This window comes from Triticum urartu, chromosome 7A (assembly GCF_056163025.1).
Source record: "Triticum urartu cultivar PI428250 chromosome 7A, HENAU_Tu73, whole genome shotgun sequence".
Classification (NCBI taxonomy): Eukaryota; Viridiplantae; Streptophyta; class Magnoliopsida; order Poales; family Poaceae; genus Triticum; species Triticum urartu.
The window spans coordinates 135,813,319-135,824,894 of NC_141879.1; positions in this window are offsets into that span (position 1 = coordinate 135,813,319).

The window sequence follows — 11,576 nt, forward strand, 5'->3', positions numbered from 1 at the left end:
CTCATTGAGCTAATGCTATTTTAAGATAAATATTTCAGGAAAGCTCAATGATTGGCATGGCATGGATTAGAAAGTGGACCCCTCAAAATGCTAAGTACAAAAGATTGGCTCAAGCTCAACGCACAAGACTCTACATTTTACTTTTAGTGATCCAAGATCACATTGAGTCCATAGGAAAATCCAATATTATTAAAAGGGGGTGAGGTGTTGCTTAATGAGTTACTTGCTCAAAATGTGTAGTGATATGCTCCAAAAACCCTCAACTACTTTCTCATATCCACATATGTACCAAACCAAAAGTCAAACTCGGCCCCACCGAAATCTTCTATCTGGCGCCACCGAGTTCACTTGACATAGCCACTTCCACAAACCCTAGTCACTTCGGTCTCACCGATAGGGATCTCGGTCTCACCGAGATGGGATTGCATCCTCTCTGTTTCCCTTCGTAATGTTTCGGTCCAACCGAGATGAGCGATCAGTCCCACTAAGATTGCAATGCAAACTCTCCGTTTCCCCTTCGTAACGTTCCGGTCTAACCAAGATGAGTGAATCGGTCCCACCGAGTTTGCCTGACCAACTCTCTGTTTATCTATTACCAAAATCGGTCCCACCGAGTTTCTGTAATTGGTCTCACCAAGATTACGTTATGACCTAACCCTAATGAAATCGGTCCCACTGAGTTGATCATGTCGGTCCCACCGAAATGCCTAACGGTCACATTATGAGCCAAATCGGTCCGACCGAGTTTTATAATTCGGTCCCACCGAGTTTGGTGATTTGTGTGTAACAGTTAGATTTTGTGTGGAGGCTATATATACCCCTCCACCCACTCTTCATTCATGGAGAGAGCCATCAGAACATGCCTACACTTCCAACATACATTTTCTGAGAGAGAACCACCTACATTTGTGTTGAGGTCAAGATATTCCATTCCAACCACATAAATCTTGATCTCTAGCCTTCCCCAAGTTGCTTTCCACTCAAATCATATTTCTACCAAATCCAATCGTATGAGAGAGAATTGAGTGTTGGGGAGACTATCATTTGAAGCACAAGAGCAAGGAGTTTATCATCAACACACCATCTATTACCTTTTGGAGAGTGGTGTCTCCTAGATTGGTTAGGTGTCACTTGGGAGCCTCCGTCAAGATTGTGGAGTTGAACCAAGGAGTTTGTACGGGCAAGGAGATCGCCTACTTCGTGAAGATCTACCCTAGTGAGGCAAGTCCTTCGTGGGCGATGGCCATGGTGGGATAGACAAGGTTGCTTCTTGGTGGACCCTTCGTGGGTGGAGCCCTCTATGGACTCAGGCAACTGTTACCCTTCGTGGGTTGAAGTCTCCATCAACGTGGATGTATGATAGCACCACCTATCGGAACCACGCCAAAAATCTCCCTGTCTACATTGCGTTTGCTCCCTCCAAACTCCTCCCTTTACCTTCATATGCAATTGTTTCACATTACGCTGCTATACTCTTAGAATTGCATGTGTAGGTTGATTACTTGAATTGTGCTAAGTTGCTAAAATATGCCAAGACTTAAAATTGGGAAAAGGCTAGATTTTTATTTGGTCAAGTAGTTTAATCACCCCCCTCTAGACATACTTTCGATCCTACAGGTACAGAGATGGCAAATCCGAGCACTACTGGTCGTTGGATATCATCTACATTTGACCAGATTCTGCCACATGTACAGTTTAGAAGACTCCATGGTTGAACTTAAGCATAATGAACAAACCTCAAAAAACAAGCACTTCTCCTTTGTTCTAGAATCTTCCATTTCTTAATTGCTCAAACTTTTTTTCTAAATGAATTGTCACTATTTGTGTTTTACTTTATGCTTTACAATGCACAATTCCATGAATCTTAATATTGATTTTTTTATATAAAACTAATTGATTTTGAATGAGATGAACTATAAGAATTAAACGAACATCTACATCATGCATATATGACTCAAAGCTTACATGCTATAGTGTGGTATTTATTCATAATTTGGTTACCAAATCCCATGCGTGCAATGCACGTGTACCTTACGAGTAGCACCGCTACCATGTTGTAGCGCACGCGAGGTCGCTATTGGTCGCCACCATCGGAGCTCGTGGTCATTGTGGCTGCAGCGGGCGGTCACCGCCATTGAAGCACGCGGGGTTGCATTTGCGGCGTGTCGTTCTCTGTCATAGCCCCATGGTCATTGCAGCGGACCGGCTTGACATTGGTGCACATGGGCATGGCTAATGAGCTGGAGCAGTTTTGAGTGTTGAGTGTGCATGGAGAGGGAGGTGCTTCCAAAAGTAGGTTATCAGGCCGGGTCGGCGACAGTGAGCTCTCTTGGTTGTTGGCTGGTCCAGAGACGAGGGGAAGTGTTGGGGATATAACTACTGAGTATAAACCGCCCAAGAGGGGCTGGGTTATACCTGTAATGAGTTATCCATATTGAAGCCCATGAATACAAGGAGTATGGCACTTTACTATAAGAGATCTAAAAGCTTAGGGTCCAAAGGCGGATTAGGGCCCGTAGACATAAACCGCCATAAGGTGTGTAACTTGTGTTGTAAGATTGGAAAGGATAGAAACCGAGCCGGACACGCTTATGAGCCGGTCAGGATTCTGTAATCCGCCAGGCGTCAACCTTTGTATATAAAGGGACGACCCGACGGCGGTTCAAGGACAGAAAACAACAACTCGAGAGATAGGCAAAGCAGATTCGCTCCCTGGTCATTGAAACCCTAGCAATCCCATCTCAACTGGATTAGGCTTTTACCTTCACTACAAGGGGCCCAGCCAGTATAAATTCCTTGTGTCCTTCGTCCCGCTTTAACCCCTTTAAGCTAACTACGTTGCGATGGCTCCACGACTAAGTCCTCACACTAGGACATTTGCCGTGACAATCCCATGACAGTTAGCGCCCACCGTGGGGCTATCGCACGATGGTTTCAAGTTCTTAGAGGGAAGCTTCGAAGGGCTCAAGGGATACGTTGTGGGCTGGATGACCAGGAGTCGTCGCAGCAAGCTCTACATCGATGATGCAGGCTAGGGCCCCGAGGACGGTTCAATTGAGTATGGATATCGGGTCCCCTTCGGTGGTATTCATGTCTTCATCGGCAAGATCAGCGAACCGGGCCCTGAGCCGGACATCTGCACCGACATCGTCGGAACGGCTCAGCATGCGAGATTCGCCTGGGTTCAGCCTGCCATGAAGCATGCCTTCGTGGGAGTCATCCACGGAGTGGAATCTCAGAATAGATCGGTATCTGATGGTGAAACCGTCGTTTACTCTGATGACGAGTCATCTACCGGAGAGACCGAGTCATTGTACCAACTGCAAGATGGCCGGTTTGGGGGCTGTTTCGATGGCGACAGTATTTCGGACCCCTTTGATCCGCCGAGCCGAGTTGCGATCTTCATGGCCGGTACACAGTCAGCACAACATTCTTCAACCGCAGCAGCAATGATCTCTGGTTTAGCAGTAGTGATAGCAACTTGGGTTGGAGGCCCTGTGCAACCGCTGGCTCAGGTTTTGTTCGATTTATTCGACACTTTGGCAACAGTGCTGGCGGCTGAAGTTAACCCGGCGAATCAGGATCAGCATAACGCAGAAGTCGCGAAGGTAAAGGATCAGATAGATCAAGCCAAGGCAGACCTGGCAGCCGAGAACACCAGAATGGCTGCGGAGCGGGCCGAGTTGGATGCACAGGCTTATCAACTTATGTTGGATCAGAACTCATCAAATGATGTAACGAGGAGAAGGTACCGGTTGCACCCGCCTCCGGTTTATGAGCCAAGGAATCTCTTTAACACGCCAGGGGCAGGAACCAGTAACCAGCCAGTGGTAAACCGGATAGAAGCGTCTGGAATAGGGGCGCCGGTTCAACTGCGCACAATGGATCCGCCTCGTCTGAATATCCCGCCACAACACGTGTTAACGCCTCCGGGACATTACTCCAACCCTCTGGATAACATAGTCGCCACCGCTTCATGATTGGCAGCCCTCCCAGTCGAAGGCGAGTCCCCCGTAGCGGTTGAGACGCGACGGTCTAGGGAGCTCCTTCAGACAACTTTGACTCAACAGCAGGCGTATTCATACAGTCGCGAGAGGATTCATTCCACCCCCCGCCCAAGCCGGAGTTACAGCAGGCACCTTGATGAACCGGCCGTGTCAAGCAGTGCGCGGGACCGTAACCCGCCTCGAGGGCATAATTTGGCAGGTGGTGGTACTAATGCTCAGGATTTGGTGGATCAGGGCAGAGCGCGTCGAGAAGCCGAGTTAGTGGCGCAGTACGCGGCCCGTCAGTTTACTCCGGTTCATCCAACAACTTCAATGGAGATATGAGTTACCTCCAGCTCTTTGGGGGTGCCATGTCTCACCCCGGCTCTGCGTAATGTACGGTTGCCCAAGGATTTCAAAGGTCCCCGCAAAGTGCCCAATTATATTGTCGATTTACCCCCCGAGTCATGGATCGAAAGCTATAAGATGGCAATGGAGATGCTGGATGTGGATGATGCGGCCTGTGCTAAATACTTCACCATGATGTTGGAAGGAACAGCTCGCACTTGGCTGAAAAGTTTGCCAGCTAACTCCATTGGGTCATGGGTTGCGTTAAAGGCCCGATTTATCCAGAATTTCAAGGACACGTGCAAGCAGCCCATGTCAATTGTGGACCTAGCCGCCTGTGTCCAAGAAGAAGGTGAATAGACAACCCATTGGGTGCACCGGGTTTCGGAAATCTTGCATTCATTGGACCGCATTAATGCTGATACAGCAGTCTTAATGTTGGAGGGCAATTGCCGGTTCATGCCATTGAAGCTGAAATTGGGATGGCTCAAGCGTCACTGCAATGACATGGGAACGCTTATGGCAGCTCTGGTAGTACCAAGGACCCCGAGTCTGATGATGAAAAGCCAGGGAAGGGAAAGAAGAGTGGCAGTAACAAGGGGCATCAGCATAACCCGGCGGGTCATGGAAATAACGGTAAGCGCAAAGAAGATAACAGTTTGGATTTTGTGGCTAACACCAACACGCAGAATAATAATCAGCGTCGTAAGGGTAAATCACCCCCCGCGGAGTGGAGGATCAAGTGTCAATCTTGAGCGCATGTTAAACCAACCTTGTCCAAGGCACAAGACGCGAGAGAGACCAGCCATGCACCTTTAGAAGGAATGCTTTATTATGCGGGAGTTCAAAAACTCGGATCTTTTCCAATACGATTATGGGCCGCCCGGCGGTTCAGGAGGCGGTTCTCATGGGCCGGGCTATGGTGGAGGCAGTTCTGGTTCGGGATTTCAAGGCAACCAAAGCAGACATGGCAATCAAGGCAGTTAGGGCAACCAGGGTAGTTATAATCATCAGGGGAGTCAGCAGCAGCAGCAATCGGGTTACCAGAGCAATCCGAAGCGGTTGAATAGTGGGCAGTATCATGTCTTCACTACTAGTTTATGCAAGCGCGATCAGAAGCTTCATAAAAGGGTAGTAAACTCTGTTGAATCGGCAGTTCCCCGTTATCTACGCTGGTCTGAACAACCCATTTTGTGGAGTCGAGAGGATCATCCATCCCGGGTTGATAACCCGGATCATCTGGCATTGGTGATGGCACCTCAAGTTGGGGGGTATAAGTTCACCAAGGTGCTCATGGATGGAGGGAGCAGTATCAATATCCTTTAGTATGAACCTTCCGTCGCATGGGGTTGACCGATAAAAATCTTAAACCGTCGAGCACTATTTTCCATGGTGTGGTGCATGGCAAATCGGCGCACCCAGTTAGTAAGATAGCGCTAGAGGTTACTTTTGGAGATGTCATGACTCAAGATCAGAGACATTGGCTTTTGAAGTGGTGAAAATCAAGAGCCCATATCATGCCCTGTTTGGACGGCCGGCTTATGCTAAGTTCATGGAAAGGCCCTATTATGTTTATCTGCAGCTCAAGATGTTGGGTCATAAGGGGACCATCACGGTACATGGGAGCCGTAAGATTGCTTTGGAATGTGAAGAAGGTGATGCGGCCTATGCTGAGTCGGTTTGTGCGATAGAGGAGTTGAAGTTCTACAAGGACAATGTTGATCCAGCAGATATGACTTCTTTAAAAAAGCCAACTACAGAGCACGATCCGGCCTTGAAGTTTAAATCGGCTGATGAGACTAAGCTGGTTGACTTTGTTCCTGGCGATTCATCCAAGCAGTTTAGCATCAGCGCTAACCTGGATCCGAAATAGGAAAGCGCGCTCATCGAGTTCATCCATGAGAACCGGGACATCTTTGCATGGAAACCTTCTGACATGCCAGGTGTACCGAGGGACCTCGCTGAGCACACTCTTAATATTGATCCTAAGTTTAAACCGGTCATGCACTTTCTCCGCCGCTTCAATGAAGAAAGGCGTAAGGCTATTGGTGAGGAGGTAGCCCGGCTTTTGGTAGCAGGGTTTATCGTGGAGGTTTTTCACCCGGAGTGGTTAGCTAACCCGGTGCTAGTGCTTAAGAAGAACGGCACTTGGCGGACGTGTGTGGACTACACAGATTTGAACAAGGCTTGTCCAGCGATCCCTTTGCTTTCCCTCGTATTGATCAAATCATTTATGCTACGGCGGGTTGTGAGCGTTTGAGCTTTCTGGATGCTTATTCTGGTTATCATCAGATCAAAATGGCAGTTAAGGACCAGGAGAAGACAACTTTTATAACTCCCTTTGGAGCCTTCTGCTATGTATCTATGCCTTTTGGGCTTAAGAGCGCCCAGGCGACTTATCAGCACTGCGTGCAGAATTGTCTTCATAATCAGATTGGGCGCAATGTTCATGTTTATGTGGATGATACTATGGTGAAGTCCAAAAAGGAGCAGACGTTGATAGCTGACTTGAAGGAAACTTTTGATAATCTCTGGGTTTATAAGATGATGCTTAATCCGACCAAGTGTGTTTTTGGTGTTCCGGCAGGCAAGCTCTTGGGTTTTCTGGTGTCTAACACGGGCATTGTAGCTAATCCGGAAAAGATCAAAGCTGTTCAACGTCTCTGTCCAAACCGGTGTGTATTAACGATGTTCAACGTCTGGCAGGTCGTATTGCAGCATTGAGCCGGTTTATCAGCCGATTAGGAGAGAAGGCTATCCCTCTATATTAGATGATGAAAAAGACAGATAATTTTGTCTTGATGATGCTACTAATGCGGCGTTTGAGGACTTGAAAAAGCAGTTAGGTGAGCCACCTATCCTCGCTGCTCCGGTCGATAAAGAGCCGTTGTTGTTATATGTGGCTGCTAATGCCCGGGCTGTTAGTGTGGCCATTGTGGTGGAGCGCAAGGAAGCTGGGAAGGAGTATCCGGTTCAACGGCCAGTTTATTATATCAGTGAGGTGCTTATTGAGTCCAAACAAAGGTACCCACATTGGCAGAAACTGGTGTATGGAGTTTTCATGGCAAGCCGGAAGCTTAAGCAGTATTTTCAAGGTCATCCCATCATTGTGGTTAGTTCTGCCCCTTTGGGAGATATAATCCAGAACAGGGAAGCAACTGGCCGGGTTGCCAAATGGTCCATCGAGCTTGGACCTCAGGGGTTAAAAGTATATGCCTTGCACGACAATCTAGTCCCAAGCGCTTGTGGATTTCATCAATGACTAGACAGAATTACAGGCGCCGGAAGAACAGCCAGATAACACTTATTGGACTATTCATTTTGATGGGTCCAGGCAATTGGAGGGCTCGGGGGCTGGAGTCGTGTTAACTTCCCCATGAGGTGATAAGTTTTGTTATGTTCTCCGTTTAATGTTCCCTTGCACTAACAATGCAGCTGAATGTGAGGCCTTACTCCATGGTCTTCGAATGGCTAAGGAGATGAATCTAAGCCGAGTTAAGTGCTTTGATGACTCAGACTTGGTGGCTCAGCAAGTGTCGGGTACTTGGGATTCCAAGGACCCACTCATGGCAGCGTATCGTCGAGAAGTAGATGTTGTTGCTGGTCACTTCAAGGGTTATCAGGTTGACCATGTGGACCGGTGAAAAAATGAAGCAGCGGACGCTTTAAGCCGTTTGGGTTCCTAACGTAAACCGGTTCCACCCAATGTTTTTCTGGATGTTTTGCATAACTTGTTGGTCAAGCTACCTACAGAGGAGGATTTGGCTGTTCCTGACCTGGAGGCTCAGTTAGTGGCAGCTCTTCATGTTATCCCGGATTGGACGGTCCCATGTTTGGCGTATATGAACCGGGGCAAGTTACCGGAGGATGAAACTTTGGCCAGGCAGATAATCCGGTGATCCAAGTCAATGACCATTGTCAATGGGGAATTGCATCATTGCAGTGTAACAGGGGCATTTCAGCGTTGTGTATCTCCTGAAGAAGGCCGTGAAATTTTGCGTGAGATCCACGAAGGAGATTGTGGTCACCACGCCGGTTTAAAATCCTTGGTAGCTAAGGCTTTTCGTCACGGCTTCTATTGGCTGACGGCTCATGCTGATGCTGAGGACTTGGTAAAAAGGTGCGATGGTTGTCAGAAGTTTTCACGCCGCGCTCATGTTCCGGCTCAAGAATTGAGGATGATTCCAATCACTTGGCCGTTTGCAACTTGGGGGCTGGATATGGTTGGGCCCTTTAAGAGGTCCAAGGATAAGAAGACCCACCTTCTGGTGGCGGTTGGTAAGTTCACTAAGTGGGTGGAGGTAGAGCCAGTCAGTAAGTGTGCTGCAGCCACGGTGGTTCAATTCATCAAGAAGGTGATTTTCCGGTTTGGTTTTCCACACAGCATCATAACTGATAATGGTACTAATCTATCCGAAGGTGCTATGGAAGAATTTTGTCAACGTGAGCACATCCGGCTTGACGTGTCATCAGTGGCTCACCCCCAATCTAATGGTCAAGCAAAGAGAGACAATCAAGAAATCCTGCGAGGCATCAGGCCCCGGCTTATGGTTCCTTTATAGCGGACGCCGGGTTGTTGGGTGGAGGAGTTACCTTCTGTGTTATGGAGCATCAATACCACGCCCAACAGATCTATGGGTTATACACCTTTGTTCATGGTTTATGGACCAGAGGCAGTTCTCCCTAGTGACATCCGTCATGACTCACCCCGTGTGGCAGCTTATGTTGAAGCTGACAATGAGAAGGCATATCAGGAAGCACTTGACCTGTTAGATGAGGAGCGTGATATTGCAGCAGCGCGTTCCATGATTTACCAGCAAGATCTGCGTCGTTATCACAGTCGTCGGGTTAAAACCAGAACGTTTCAAGAAGGGGATCTGGTGCTCCGGCTCATCCAGGATTAGACTGATATGCACAAGTTATCCCCGCCTTGGGAAGGACCTTTTGTGGTTAGCAAGAATCTGCACGACGGGTCATACTACCTTATCGATGTTCGAGAGCACAAAGACTCACGTAAGTCGGAGGAGGATACCCACCGGCCGTGGAATATAGCTCATCTTCGGCCTTACTACACCCGAGCCATAGGCTCCTCTTATGTACATATTATTGACAATGTATATACTATGATGATTAATATAATAAACCGGTATCCCTGCTAAAGCAGGGCCTCTGCTGTTATTCCTTAAAAGGTTTTTGGTTGCATGGGGGCTTCTGCTTATAAAGCGGAGTTCTAATTACCCATTGATCCGGCTCATAAGCCACACATAAAAAAACTTGGGGGCTTGCCGCCTAAGGTCAAAAGGAGCCAAAGAGAGTCTGTTGCAAAGCACAACTCAAACATAGGCACCCGTTGAGCATAGCTCAAAATATTACTAGGGGGCTCTTTGCTTCTACAAGAACAAAGAGACTATAACCTTGTAACAGGCTATAAAATCCAGGCTTGGAAGCCAGGTGTATTCACCTAAAACCACGGGTTATCCTGCCTTTTTAAGTAAGCCACTCCGCCCAGGTAATCCTGGTAGACCCGTCGAACGTTTGATAAGTCAATCTTATAAAGACCCTGAACTTGTCATAGTTAAAATGATGATTGGTTGATGTGAGGTCCATATTATAAGGCTTTGTAAAATGGTTTAACTCAGTGGCCCGACAGCCCATGAAAAGCCCTGCAGTTTTTGCATATTTTCTTCTGAAATATTTCTGATGTTTCTTTTGAGGCGTTTTATACTAATCCGGTGTTTATTGACCCGTTTTTGCTGTCGATTATAAGTCATCAGTATACATTCAACTATAATCCGGTGTTGATTGACCCAGTCTGGCTTCAACTACAACTCGCTAGTATGATATACGAATAATCCAGTGTTTATTACAACCCGGTACGACTTTACTATAAAACGGCAAAACAGGGAGGAGTTATCAGTACTCAAGATTTGGGTTATCACCCTTACTACAGAAAGTTTGTAAGCCAACGGTGTGATTCAATGTCACAGGTATGATATATTTCATATTTGATTGTCCTTCAATACAGCCTGGTTATAAACCCGGATTATATGTTGGGCATTATGACCCGTCCGGCGATAAACTGCCAGGACACTTTCAACTTGTTATATGCAGAAACAGGTCAAATAAAGCTGCTAAAGATCATAAGAAGACATAACATAAATCATGACGGATTAACAGTATCATGCAAAGTGAATATGAATGATGGCATAGCAGACCAAGTGTTTAAACTAGCCTATTACAAGGTGTTTTGATGCCCAAAAGGATAATTGTCTTTTCATCAAGGATTGCAGTATACAAAAGGCTAAACTGGCCTCCGGATCATGATTCTTCGTCGGGCTGACTTGACGGCCGCGGATCATTCTGCGCCGGTTCATCCTCCTCCTCTCCACCCAGCGGCTAGAAGTCAATGGTTGTCCATTCGATTCCAGTTAGGGCCTTGAATACAGCTTCGTCGCTTATAAGGGTGGAGGGGTCAACATCAGGGGCATAGGCATGCTTACAGATTGGCGGGATAAGATTTTCCACATCATGAGTTGGCGTAGCAAGTCGTTTGTTGTCAGCATCATAAACCGCCTGATAGTGAGAAAGATCTGTTTCTTTGGCCAATTTGCTCGCTAATAGACGCATCTCCTTCGTCAAAGCTCGAAGGTCGTCATTACCAAACTCTGACCCGTCTTCCTTTATGCTCGGATAGCTGCTTCCTATATCAGCCGAGTCAAGATCTAGTACCAGGCTTTAGCCCGGATTAGCGCAGTGAGAGCACCTGCCTCGCAGCTGATCTTTTGAACTCGTCCAACTGAGCAGGCAGCATTGAAAGCTTTTCTAATGTTTCCTTGATCAAGGTTGGGGGCGGTTTGTTATGAGCGGCAGTACAAATGATCCGTTGTGCGCCGGTATATAACTGCTCTATAAGAGTATAGGCAGCCTTCAACTTCTTCTACATATCAGAGCCCAGATGGGTAATGTGAGTTCCTGCATCATTAAACATATTGATAAACCGACAGTTTATGGGATAATACATGTTGAAACTTATCATAAGGGTACTTACCAAACACAGCAGTGGTCATGGCATTGATTTGCCGCTTCAAGCCAGCCAGTTCTTCTGCTATCGGATAAAGGGGTGTTTCAGCGTCCTCGCTCGTTTTAGCAGAGCTGCTTTTTCAGTGTCCCATCCTGCCCGTTCGCCTTTAAAGCCTTCTTTCAGTTGTTCCATGGCTGTTAAAGCGCCAGTCAGCTCTTCTT